At 34.6% G+C, this 12,288-nt stretch overlaps 1 protein-coding gene and 1 long non-coding RNA gene across 2 annotated transcripts in view; one reads left to right on the forward strand and one right to left on the reverse strand.

Annotated features, from left to right (window-relative positions):
* The window catches only part of LOC127705828 (uncharacterized), a 170,996-nt gene that overhangs the window by 135,680 nt on the left and 23,028 nt on the right, over positions 1-12,288 (forward strand). The gene's annotated exons all lie outside the window — the stretch shown is intronic.
* Positions 4,694-5,364, reverse strand: LOC127705832 (uncharacterized). Its single transcript, XR_007984057.1, has 2 exons — positions 5,224-5,364; positions 4,694-4,793 (listed from the first exon to the last, which is right to left on the reverse strand). It is a non-coding gene; the product is annotated as an uncharacterized LOC127705832 (long non-coding RNA).

Genomic DNA, 12,288 nt, shown 5'->3' on the forward strand with positions numbered 1-12,288 from the left:
CTATAAACACTTGGCAGAAAGATACATATGGATAACCAAAAATATTCAAGATGAATCGTAGAATTTCTATTAATTTCATTTGTTGGTCTGTTGTGTATCGGAATGTCAAAGGTCAACTGTAAACCGTTTGATACTCAAATGAAAAACCGCAGTTTTGTTTATTGACAACAGTAATGTTGAGACTCACTAAACACTTTTTTTTTGTGTTTTTTTAAACCTTTAGATGTTTCCTTTAAACTGAAGAAAATACTGCTTTGTATAGGTTATGCAAGCTTAACAGAAGATAATATTGACTTTATTCAGTTTCAATCTTTGAAACGGACAAAAAATTACATATATCTCAACAAATTCTCTGATGTTATTGTTATTAAAAAAAGTCAGATAATATAGCTACTACTGAAAAATAATATCAAAGTTTCCCAAGTGAGTTGTTGAAACAGCATTATTGTGGATGGCGCATGTTCTTTATATTGATTCAGAATATTTTGGATCTGCCCAATGATATCGTTATCATTACATTTGACTCAAATATTGCCATAACTTCTTTATACATGTTCATGAAGTATTTGTTCAGATGCTTACAAAGCATACCACACATACATGTAGTCTTATACACTTTTTATAAAAGAAATTTTGATTATGTTACATTGTTAGCCCCTCCCCTCCTAAATAAAAAGAGGGGAGGGACCCAAGTCCTCATTTTCAGACAATAGTCCATATTATTGTGTTGGTTAAGTTTCCATATTTAGTTTGGAAAGTTTTTATTCTATTTTAGGTCCCGCGCGCGTCTTTGTCTCGCGCCAGGTTGTAGCGTCACGTGACGACGCTTTATAATAGCGAAAACTTTTTTTAAAGCATTTTTATTTCTTTTTAGGTGGAGACGTTGGACAGACAACATGCATAGCGACGGAATACACACAATGTATTTCTTTTGTCATTGTAGGTAATTGACGTTTTGATCACATTTCACGAGCAGTGCATGCTTTGGATTTAATTGATCCGGTGTAACTTTAAAACACGTTTATCGATTATTTTCATACAATGTACATTTTTCAGTACCAGTTTGTAACACAGATTTGTATTTTAATCTATGAGCAGACATTTTATTGTAGGATTTTACTGAGATTTACGGAGCTAGCAAGCAATTTTTACGGCATTGAAATTTCTTTTCTCTAAGAAAATTCTTGGGAGGTAGCTGCACAACGTTGTCAAAATACGGCGAACTACATGTATACCCTAGTGGCTGCAAAGTTTGGGGTCGATTGGACATGTAGTTTTAGTACAGTAGTGGACACAAGAGTTTGGTCAATGTTTTTCGAGAAGAATTGTAATAACAATATTAAAAACCAATTGTTCAGAGAACAATTGAAAGTCTTTCCACATCAATTTCTAAATTATTGACGAGAAGCTACTTCTAATTTATTCTATAAACTAAGTAACTATTAGCGTCCTTAGATAGGTTTCTTCATACTGATTCAATAAATATATGGTTTCTATACATTTTTTTCTAAATAAGGGAGATAAATTGTTACTTCCGGTTTGAAATATGTCACTTGGCTTTCCAACTTGAAATGATAATACAAAAAGTCCCATGACTTTATCATGTATACATATGACGTCGAAGGCAAAGGTTAAAATCTAGAACGTCAAATTTATCAATGACCTTGAGCTCAGTTTCAAGGTCATAAACCAAGGACCTCAAATCAAAAGACCATAGGTCTTTAATATATATGGTTAATGAGTTATCATCATACACGTTATTTTAAATATAAAGGGGGAGGAAACTTCAATTTAATGTAAGCGTACCATTTCAACCAAAATGTATGTGTTTCGACATGTCGCAACTAACAATTGAGTAAAAATATGTTGTCGATATCTTATACGGTTTTTGAAAAGAAGTGAAAATAAGCAAAAATCAAAATTAAGAATATGACCTTGACCTAATTTTCATTTTTTTGGACCAAGGACCTCAAATCAAAAGACCCTAGGTCTCTCTCACTTAAAGTTTACCAGTAAGAAATGCATATCACTTATATCAAATGCATAAGGGGAAATAACTCTCATATGAAATTTCATTACGGCTTCGGTCAATATTAAACAAAACATCCTCAGGATATAACGAGCAATTTGGTAAAAATAAATTTGTCGTAATCTTTTACGGTTGCGAAGGAGTAGTATACACAAGAAAAACAGTGTTTGGGGAGATAACTCTTACAAAGTAAAGTTTTTTGTTTCGCGGTGTCAGTTTCAAAAGCGTATCAACTGTACGATATTATATACCAAAAATCAAAGCGACATATTTTGAAACAACAATACAGCGGAGGAAAATATTTAGGCGGAAGAAAAAAAAAAAAAAAAATCAAACAAAAGCAATAGGTCTTTCCACGGAAAAGTGGAAAGACCTAATAATCAGAATAAATACAATAGGTCTTTACACCGAAAAGTGGAAAGACCTAATAAGCATATTAGTAGGACAACACTTATACAAATATAAATCATTTGTTTTAAAAACAATTGTTAACGGTCTTTCCCCTCCGAAACATGACTCATTAATTGATTTTTATTGATTGATTAAATGATTGGTTGGTTGATTGGTTGGTTGGTTGGTTGGTTAATTAATAAATTAATTGATTGATTGACTAATAAAACACGTGATATAGGGTCACTTGAAACAAGCGAACAAGAAACAAATGAGATCTTGGACACCGTATTAAACACATTGGACCGACACAAGCATGCAATGATTGATTGATTGGTTGGCTGGTTGGTTAAACACATGAGACCTAGACTCTAGGAACACGTGAAAAAGGAATTGAGAGCGTAGTTCCCGTGTTTAAATACTTGGGACCTAGCCTTTAGGAACACGTGAAAAAGGAATTGAGAGCGTAGTTCCCATGTTTAAATACATGAGATCTAGCCTCTAGGAACACGTGAAAAAGGAATTGAGAGCGTAGTTCCCGTGTTTAAACACGTGAGACCTAGCCTCTACGAACACATGAAAAAGGAGTTGAACACGTAGTTCCCGTGTTTAAACACGCGAGACCTAGCCTCTAGGAATACGCGAAAAAGGAATTGAGAGCCTAGTGGCCGTGTTTAAACACTTGAGACCTAATCTCTAGGAATACGCGAAAAAGGAAGAAAGAGCCTAGTTCCGGTGTTTAAACACTTGGGACCTAGGCTCTAGGAACCGCGAAAACGGGTCCGTGCAACATGTTTATTTATATTCAAATTATGATATTTGTAGGAACATGCAAGGATTTAAACACACTTACAAAGAGTATCCTTGCATTTTCCTTTATAAATGTTCTCTTTTTTTTAGGGCTTCCTGGAATTGGTGTCATATTTACTTATTGATCTTATTGTGTGTGCATTGTATTTAGTTTTGTATTTAAAGGAAATCGGACCTGACCTGCATGGATCTTTTGTTTTAAATCTACGTGCACATTTTAATTCTTTTCGAAAAGGGGAAAACTCCTATTTTATTTTAGGAAGCACGCGCTGCACCGGATGATGTGATTGTGACGTCACCAAGCAGATATACACAAATAGTTTAATTTATTTTAATTAATTTCTTTGCAGAGGAGACGTCGTCAAGACCACACCGGTGTATAAAGATTGTGCTAACAGATTTAATTTTCTTTCATTTACAGGTTAATGATGTCGGAGCATGCATGCTTTTTTCGTACACATATTTACGGGAACACAGAATTGTATTTTAATGCATGTTTAGAATTTCACTAATATTTACGAACTTTGGAGAGATTTCAACGTCATTGATTTTAATTTCTCAATGCAGATCAGAACGTCAAGCGGACTGCACGTGATTTATAGATATTTTCTTGATCCATTTTACAGGTAAACTATTGTCCAATAGCTGACCACTAGTCTTCATTCATTACATGCACACAAAAATAATGCTGGTGTTATAGTACTTTAACACAACTTTTATCGATTCATTTCAGAAAATACATGAATAGGAGCAGATTTATTTTTGCAGGAATGGATTTCTATTTCAGAAAGAAGTTTGTACATAAGAAGGATTAGCATTTTTACAGTCAAATAGAAATGGGATTCCTCAAACAAAAAAACGATAAGAAGGGGGGGGAGGGTACCCAGTTAACACAAAAACATTGTGTTTATGTTTTAAAAACATTTTGAAAAATGTTGTGAAAATATCGTAGAAAATATCAAAATCACGTTAAAATGTATGGCGCTAAAAATATTTTCAAAACATTTTCCATAACATGTCCAGGATATTTTTAAAACATCATTAAAACGTTTCTGAATTTTGTTGACAATGTTCGTAAAACGTTTCCTGGGTCCCCTTATGGAGCTACAATTATGGTTAATCTAATGCCTACTATTTCACTCAAACTTTGTCTAGTTTAGAGCCTGTGGCCCCTCTTTTCATAATCCTGGATCTGCATCTGAAAAACAACTGCTGTCATACTGATCTTTACCCCACATCTCCTTTTACAATTGTTTGTTGATTGCAGTTGATTCTACATATATTTTGTTTACTTTTGTCGGATTTATGTATCATTGACATAACCCTATTTTTTGTAATACCTTGAACACGTAATAATTTGTCATGGTTTTTTTTCTGATTTTAATCTTTGTGCATTTTTTTTCTGAAGTTTTTTTACTGTTTTCTTTGCTGCCTTAGTCAACACTATACAAGATAGAATTACAATTATAAATGCAAAACATTTATTCAATATTTTCGTATCACTGTTCTTTTTCAAAGTTTCTTTTGTTCCATTCTTTTTATTTCTTTTGACATCTGCTGGCTTCTGTAAAATAAAGTGTAAACAAATAAGTCCTTCTGTTTAGTGATTAAACGAGTGGAAATTCAGCTAATTTCATTGAATTACACAATAAACTATTTTTCTTCAATTTAATCCAGTGTTTTCACAAAAATATATTGAAAAGTGTCATCTAATCAGTGTTAATGGACTCAGAAGCAACAATTGTAGCTACTTTATACATCTGTAGAGTTTGGGGTGTATTATTATTACAAAAGTGTAACGGTAGATTTCACCAGTTTATAAAATAAGACATGTATACTGTACACTACAATTTTCTCAACTTAGAGTAGCCAGCCGTGTAGGGCCTGTAACATTTTCTTGGTCTTACAAAAAAAAAAGCAAGTTTCGTAATGGTTATTGTATATTGTAGCGCAAATACATGAACTATAGATTGAGGATTTTAAAGAATAAATACCTTCATAAAATTTGCTCCTCCAGGATGGTTTGAATCATTTCTAAGCTTATATTCTTCTATATAATCCCCATTTCCATTCTCAATTTTAATCTGCATTTCTGAAAATCTATCCTAAATTTTGGTACGTCTAATCATGCTAACTGATCCTACAAAAGTTAAAATAAACAAAATAAATAAAATACAGGTAAGAAAAAGTCACATTGTATCAGTCATCTACAAAGGCCACAACATTAAAAAAATAAACAGCTGCGCCATGAGCGCATGATACGCCCGTCGCATTTTTCAAAGAAAAAAGTTCAATCATTTCTCAATGTCAAATCAGAAATTCATGAAAATTAAAAGGGAGCTTAAGTCAATAGATATTAACTATTCACCAAAGTTTAAAGAGAACTGCTGAAAGCGTTTTTGAGTTATTGTCCGAAAACTAGAAAATCCACGCTATTTTTAATGAATAAAATACCAGAACTCGGAAACGTAAAATCTAAAATTTAAAAAGTTTTATTCAAATTGGTTAAAGCATTTATGAGTTAATGTACGACATGTTGACGACAAACATACGGACAACAGTATACCATAATACGACCCGTAAACGGGCGTATAATTAAAGACAATTCAAACAATGAAACTAATGGCATAATTTATAAAACAAATATGTCAGAAATGAACCGACAACTACTGAATCAAACTTCTGTCTTGTGACCTGCACATAAATAATTATCTGGCCTTGGGCTGGGCTGTAGGGCTAAACACAAATGTACAAGTTACATAAACAATATATTAAAAAATTATTATAGTACAGGGGCGCGTATCATTGTGGGGCGGAAATATATGCCAGTCGACTGGTATGCGTTATATATTGTGTGTTTATAGCTAACCATTGCGTGTTAGAGATTCCCTTGACTAGTAGATACGTAGCCAGCGATTGAGCTAAGGAAGTACTGCTTAAAAAAGCGTCAAAGGGCTGACTTGTAACACAGAACTTTTCAGACATGCTCACTGGTTACAAGTGATTACATTTATGAATTTTAAAGTCATATAAATAACCCTTAAGTTTAACCCCTTTTCTTTAATTCGTAATGTTCACTGGACATAAACATCATAACATCTAGGTAGACTAAACCATCACCCCCTTTTTGCATTGTGCTTGCTTACACTCGTATTAATTCTTGGAATATATTAATCAAATTAACCAAGATATTTCCAGAAGCATAACAATGTTTTATAAATGTGAACTAGTGTCATATCTTACCAGTTTTAACGCATGATAAGGTTATTCTTTATTTTGTACGTTTCCTTTGTCTTTGTTTACAGCATGGTAAATAAAACTTCCGGTTACTGGTTTCCAAAATTGCTTCGGATCATGTTCGTTGGTCATCGGGAACAGTTAGATTTTAAATGTGTAAACTTTTGTTGTCGGTACTGGAACAGAAAATCCGGAAAATAGCAATACGTGCACTGTAAAAGGCTATATATGGAAAGTACCGCTTCAATCACTGTCATCTGATGAAATAAAGTTTTTCTTCCATAACCTAAATTAATGTTTGCAAAATATTGTTTAAACATTTTCTATTAAATGTTTTTAGGTAAATGTATTCATAATATTTTTTTTAAATGTTGTTAAAATATTAGCAACAAAATGTTTTATAAATTCATTTTCTCAATATTAAATGCGTAACGTTTTTTAAATGTTTTTTGGTAAATCTTTACATAATATTATTTTAAAATGTTGTTAAAATATAAGTAACAAAATGTTTTATAAATTCATTTTCTCAATATTAAATGCGTAACGTTTTTAAAATGTTTTCATCAAATATTATGAAGAAATGTTGTTAAAATATCTTAAAGGCATGTTATTAAAACATTTCATGAAACATTTTTAGAAAATGTTTTCAAAACATCGCAGCAATATTGTTAAGAATGTTTTACTCATGTGCTTTTAAAATGTTTTTCAGAGGTAGAACGTACATATCTTCTGAACATTTATAAAACATTCAAACAAAATATCTTAAAAATGTCATTGAAAACATTTTCATGAATATTCTTACATCATTGTAAAAACATTTTCAAGAAATGTTTTAAATAAATGTTTTTAAAATACAAGAAAAAATATCTACATAACATCACGAAAATATTTTTTCGACAACGTTTTGAGACGACATTTATACAACCTTATAAAAATGTTTTGAAAATGTTTTGTGCTACCTGGGTACTGATGGACCTTGGTTGATCAATAAAGATAAATTGCATGAATGCATCATGATAGCTGTTTGATGCTATAATTAATTAAATTGTTCATGTTTTCCATTTCAGTGGCATGGAAACCCCCAAAAATGACGCGTCCCATTTCGACAAAAACTCTCCAGTCATATCATGTCGCAACAATTTGGTTAATTTTTTTTGACGATAACTTAAACTCTTCCTAAGTAGAAGCATTAGGAATTGAATGTCAAAATTTAGAACATGACCTTGACCTTTGACCTTGATCCTTTTTTCTTTTTTTTTGGATCAAGGACCTCAAATCAAAATACCCTAGGTCTCTATCACTTATGGTTTACCAATTACAATTACATTTTACTTATTTTAAATACAGAAGGGTAAATAACTCTCATATGGAGTTTCCGGACCGCTTCGGTCAAAATTATTTTTAATATAAGATCCTGAGGATATAACGAGCAAATTGGTGAAATAATTTTGTCGTAATCTTTAACGGTTGCGAACAAGATTTGTACACAAGAAAAACAGTGTTACGGGAGATAACTCTTACATAACAAAAGTGGTCGGTTAAACAGGGTCAGTTTAAAAGTCGCAATAACTGTTTGATATCATATGCAAAAAATCTAAGCGACATCTTGCGAAACGAAAAAGCACCGTCATAAAAAAAGTGGCGGAAGCAGAAAAAAAATTGATAATAATAATAATAATCAGAAGAAAATCAATAGGTCTTTCCACAGAAAAGTGGAAAGACCTAATAAATGTCAAATAGTAGTACATTCAGAAAGAAAATGGTTATACAGTTCAATACAAGTAACTCTTGTAAATAATTAAGAAAAACCTTTGAAATACCAAATGAATATATCAGAGAAAGATTGCACACACATATTTACATTTGCAAGAAAAATGATAGGTTGCATCGGTGCTTTACTATACTTTTCATAACATGCACGATATAAATGTGTACGCACGTTGAGACTGTGCGGTACTGTATTTTGTGACCCTTTTCTACATCAATAAATCTTAAAAATAATTAATGAAATTTAAGGGGGAAGTGCATACATAAAAAATACAAACAGAACTGCAGCAATATTTACTCATGACGGGTGTAAATGAACATCAATAATCAAACATGAAGGTGCATAAAATCGAGATATTCGGATTTCCATCTACGCCAAAATTCTTCTGATAATCCGTGTGCTCATTTCCATTTTTTCGACAAATTCAGTGTCAATATTGAGCTCCAATGTTGCTCCAATGAAATTAGTTCCTCGATCGGAATGAAATTGTATGATAGGCTCTCTAACTGCAATAACGCGTCTCATAGCTTTGATGAAAGACGAGGTTGACATGTCTTCTACAGCCCTTGGATGGTGTAAACTTCCCAAAAAAACGTGTATGGTGTAATGGTGTATGGCATATGGTGCAATGGTAGAAGGTGTATGGTACTATGGTATATGGTGTAAGGGGAATGGTGTTATGGTGTAACGTGCGATCGGGAATGGTGTGAATGAATGGTGCACGACATTTAAAACTATGCAAAATATTGATAAGAACTGATTTTTTTAATTTTATACATTAATTTACAATATTGTGATAAAAATTCGTTAAATAATTTTGTAGTCGCACGCTGTCTTTGAAATTAAATTGCATTATGGTGTAATGTGTAAGGTGTATGGTGCAAAGGTGTAACGTGTTATGGTGTTATGGCACAGGGTGTATGGTGTAATGGTGTATTGTGAATGGAGTAATGGTGTATGGTGTTAGTGGGAAGTTTACACCATCCAAGGACTGTATCACGTCGATATGCACAGCGCGTGTGGTCATGCACGTAAACAGTAACGCCCAACGTTTCTGGTTGGCTAAGCCTCCTATAGTTTTTCGAAATACGACGGACCATTGGCCAAATGTGTCGACGCCGACATAAGAAAATGGTGGACATGGGCTAAGTCGGTCTGTTGGGAGATCGGATATTTGCTGCCAATCAAGTTTTCCTCTGAGCTTCATACAAATTATGCACTTGTTGATGAGACTGGAAATAGAAAGGTTTGCACTAATAATCCAATAGCCTCCGGCGCGGATGGCACCTTCCGTCAGATGTCGACCTTGATGGTGTATACATGAAAATGATGATTAATAAGTGACGAAACATGGTGGTTCTTTGGAAGGATCACCGGATGGTGTGACATGTCTAATGAATCATTTACAGGAGCATGTTTGAGCCTTCCTTCTACTCGTACGAGTTCATCCGAACCTAGTATAGGAGACAGTTGAACCAAATGACTTTTAGATGTAATGCTTTTACCTTCTTGTAGCAACTTAATCTCGTCCGAGAGAGCATCCTGCTGAACTGAACGTAGTATTAAGTTTTCAGAGTCTCTAAGCAGATCAGGCGAAATAACTCCGTCTTGGTGCAGTTTCTTATGAATTACCGACTTTATAAAGGCGATGCTTCTAACGAGACGTGTCCATTGAGAAAACCTGTCGAATCTACCACATCCTAATGAAGTTTCATTGCATGCGATTTGGTGTTCTGTTTTTTACAGCTAACTGATGGACGAATTTCTTTGCCATTTTCTGGATCTACTAGTAAGTGATCGTGTTCATCTTGCTTATCGTTAGTGGAAAGCATTCAGGGGCCCTTTGCTCGCTGGAAGGTCTATTGTGCTGATGAACCTTGTAGCCAAATCAGCTTGATTTTCATTGGTAGACACATGGGACCACTGAGTAGGTTGACATGAAGAACGAATTCGGCTGACTCTGTTACCAGCATATATGTAGAAGCGTCTTGTGTCGATTGTCAAATATCAAAGTAGTACACGACTGTCTGTATATTAATAAAAATCATCTTTATTGATATCCAATTGATCGCGAATAATGTCAGATAGCTCTGCTGCAAAAACTGCAGCACACAATTCCAGACGAGGAATTGTGTGTCCGTGAGACGGGGCAACTTTGGCTTTTCCGAAAAGAAAGCTAATGTTAACAGTATTTGCAAAATACAATTTAATATATACAACAACTGCGATTGCATCTTTAGTAGCGTCTGAGAATTTGTGAACCTCTCGGTTAACACTACTGGCGAATGAAGGTCCATTGTACTTTCTAGATATACGCAAATTTTCAAGTTCGCTTAATGCATGTACACACGATTCCCATTGCTGATTCAGTAATTCTGGAAGTGGATCATCCCAATCATAAGTAGATGAAGATGGTAGCATTTGACGCATAAGTAACTTGCCCCTTATGATCACTGGTGCAGCAAAGCCAATTGGGTCATACAAACTATTCATTGTTGAAAGAACTCCGCGGCGTGTAATTGGCTTGATGTCTGGAGACACTCCAAAGGTAAACTCGTCCAGTTATGTGTCCCAGTAGAGACCTAAGCTCCTCTACATCGGGAGATCTGCCGATCCAAGGTCAGGGTCCTTGAGATTTTTGGCAAGGTCATTTTGAAAGAAATGGTTCGAGCACTAACTTAGATGCAGCTTTATGCAATCTATGTCTGCCATTTTCGTACAAAGTTTGTTCAGTTTTTTGAACAAGATTAATAACTCGCTCTGGAGTTGCACAAGAGGTATGTCCATCATCTACATAAAAGTGTTGCGAACAAAGTCTTTCACAAGACTGTTTCCGAAGACGTGTACTAACATCTGATATTCTGTAAGGGGTTTCTCAAAATCGTTTTCCTTGTGCCACAGGAAGCGCAAGAAACGTCTATGTTCATTTATGACTCTGAAGTTATGAAACATTTGTTCGATATCAACGGGAACGGCGTAAGCCTCTTTTCTTAAATGGAGTAATATTCAAAGAAGGCTGTTATAAATGTCTGAACCTTTAAACAAAACGTTGTTCAAAGATAGTCCATGGTGTTTTGCAGAAGAGTCGCAGACTACTCTTTCACTCTCTGGTTTCCTTGGATGATATACTGCGAACATAGGCATAGTCAAGTACCAGCACTCAGTACCTGGCGACAGTTTGGGTGCTATCTGAGCATGTTCTTTATCAAAAACAGTTTCGGCATAAAATCTAACACGTGTGTGCGCTTTACAGAGTTGCAGCGCAAACGATTTTGCTCTACGCTCTGCAATTTGCTCGTTATTTTCTAAAGAAGGTTTGTTTGGTTTAAATGGCAGTGGAGCGATCCAGTGTCCATCATCCTGTTTGAAGAATCAAGAAGACATTATATTCAAAAAGGTTGAATCCTCTACTAACACACCTTCCTTTTCGTCTAGTTTAGTCTTGTCGAAGATTGGGTCTAACTTAACTGACATCTCGCTATCACACAGAGACAATAAAGCAGGTCGTCCGTTGCCTAAGATTACGGTTTTGTCACATTAACGACTTTTTGTCCATGAATTCTAGCAAGACATACATTGCCTACAATAACCCATCCTAAAGGTAAACGTTGTGCGTACGGTACTGCATCAACTCCTACACGGTGATCGATAACATGATGTGCTCTAATTAGGTCACGGCCTATAAACAACTGTATTTCAGACTGATTGTCAATGTCAGGAATGCAACTTTCAATGTCCATCATGTGCGGATAACTAAAGGCTACAGCAGTTGAGGGTATCTCCTCCCGATTGTTGGGAATGTCATTACATTCAATTATTTCAGGTACGTTAAGACAGGATGACCCGTCTAGCGACGCTAATACGTATCCGGAAGCTCTCCGTTCACTAGTGAGGAACCTTCCTGGACAAGAAGCAAGTACATATTCGATTTGATTGTCATTTTCTCCGAAGAAGTTGAAGAAATCTGACGTTGCTAAAGTCCTGTTACTTTAGTTATCGATCACACAGTAAACAGTTTCGAAATGATCTGGTCTATCAGAGTGGTGATATACTT

Source organism: Mytilus californianus, unplaced genomic scaffold (assembly GCF_021869535.1).
Source record: "Mytilus californianus isolate M0D057914Y unplaced genomic scaffold, xbMytCali1.0.p SCAF_6, whole genome shotgun sequence".
Taxonomy (NCBI): Eukaryota; Metazoa; Mollusca; class Bivalvia; order Mytilida; family Mytilidae; genus Mytilus; species Mytilus californianus.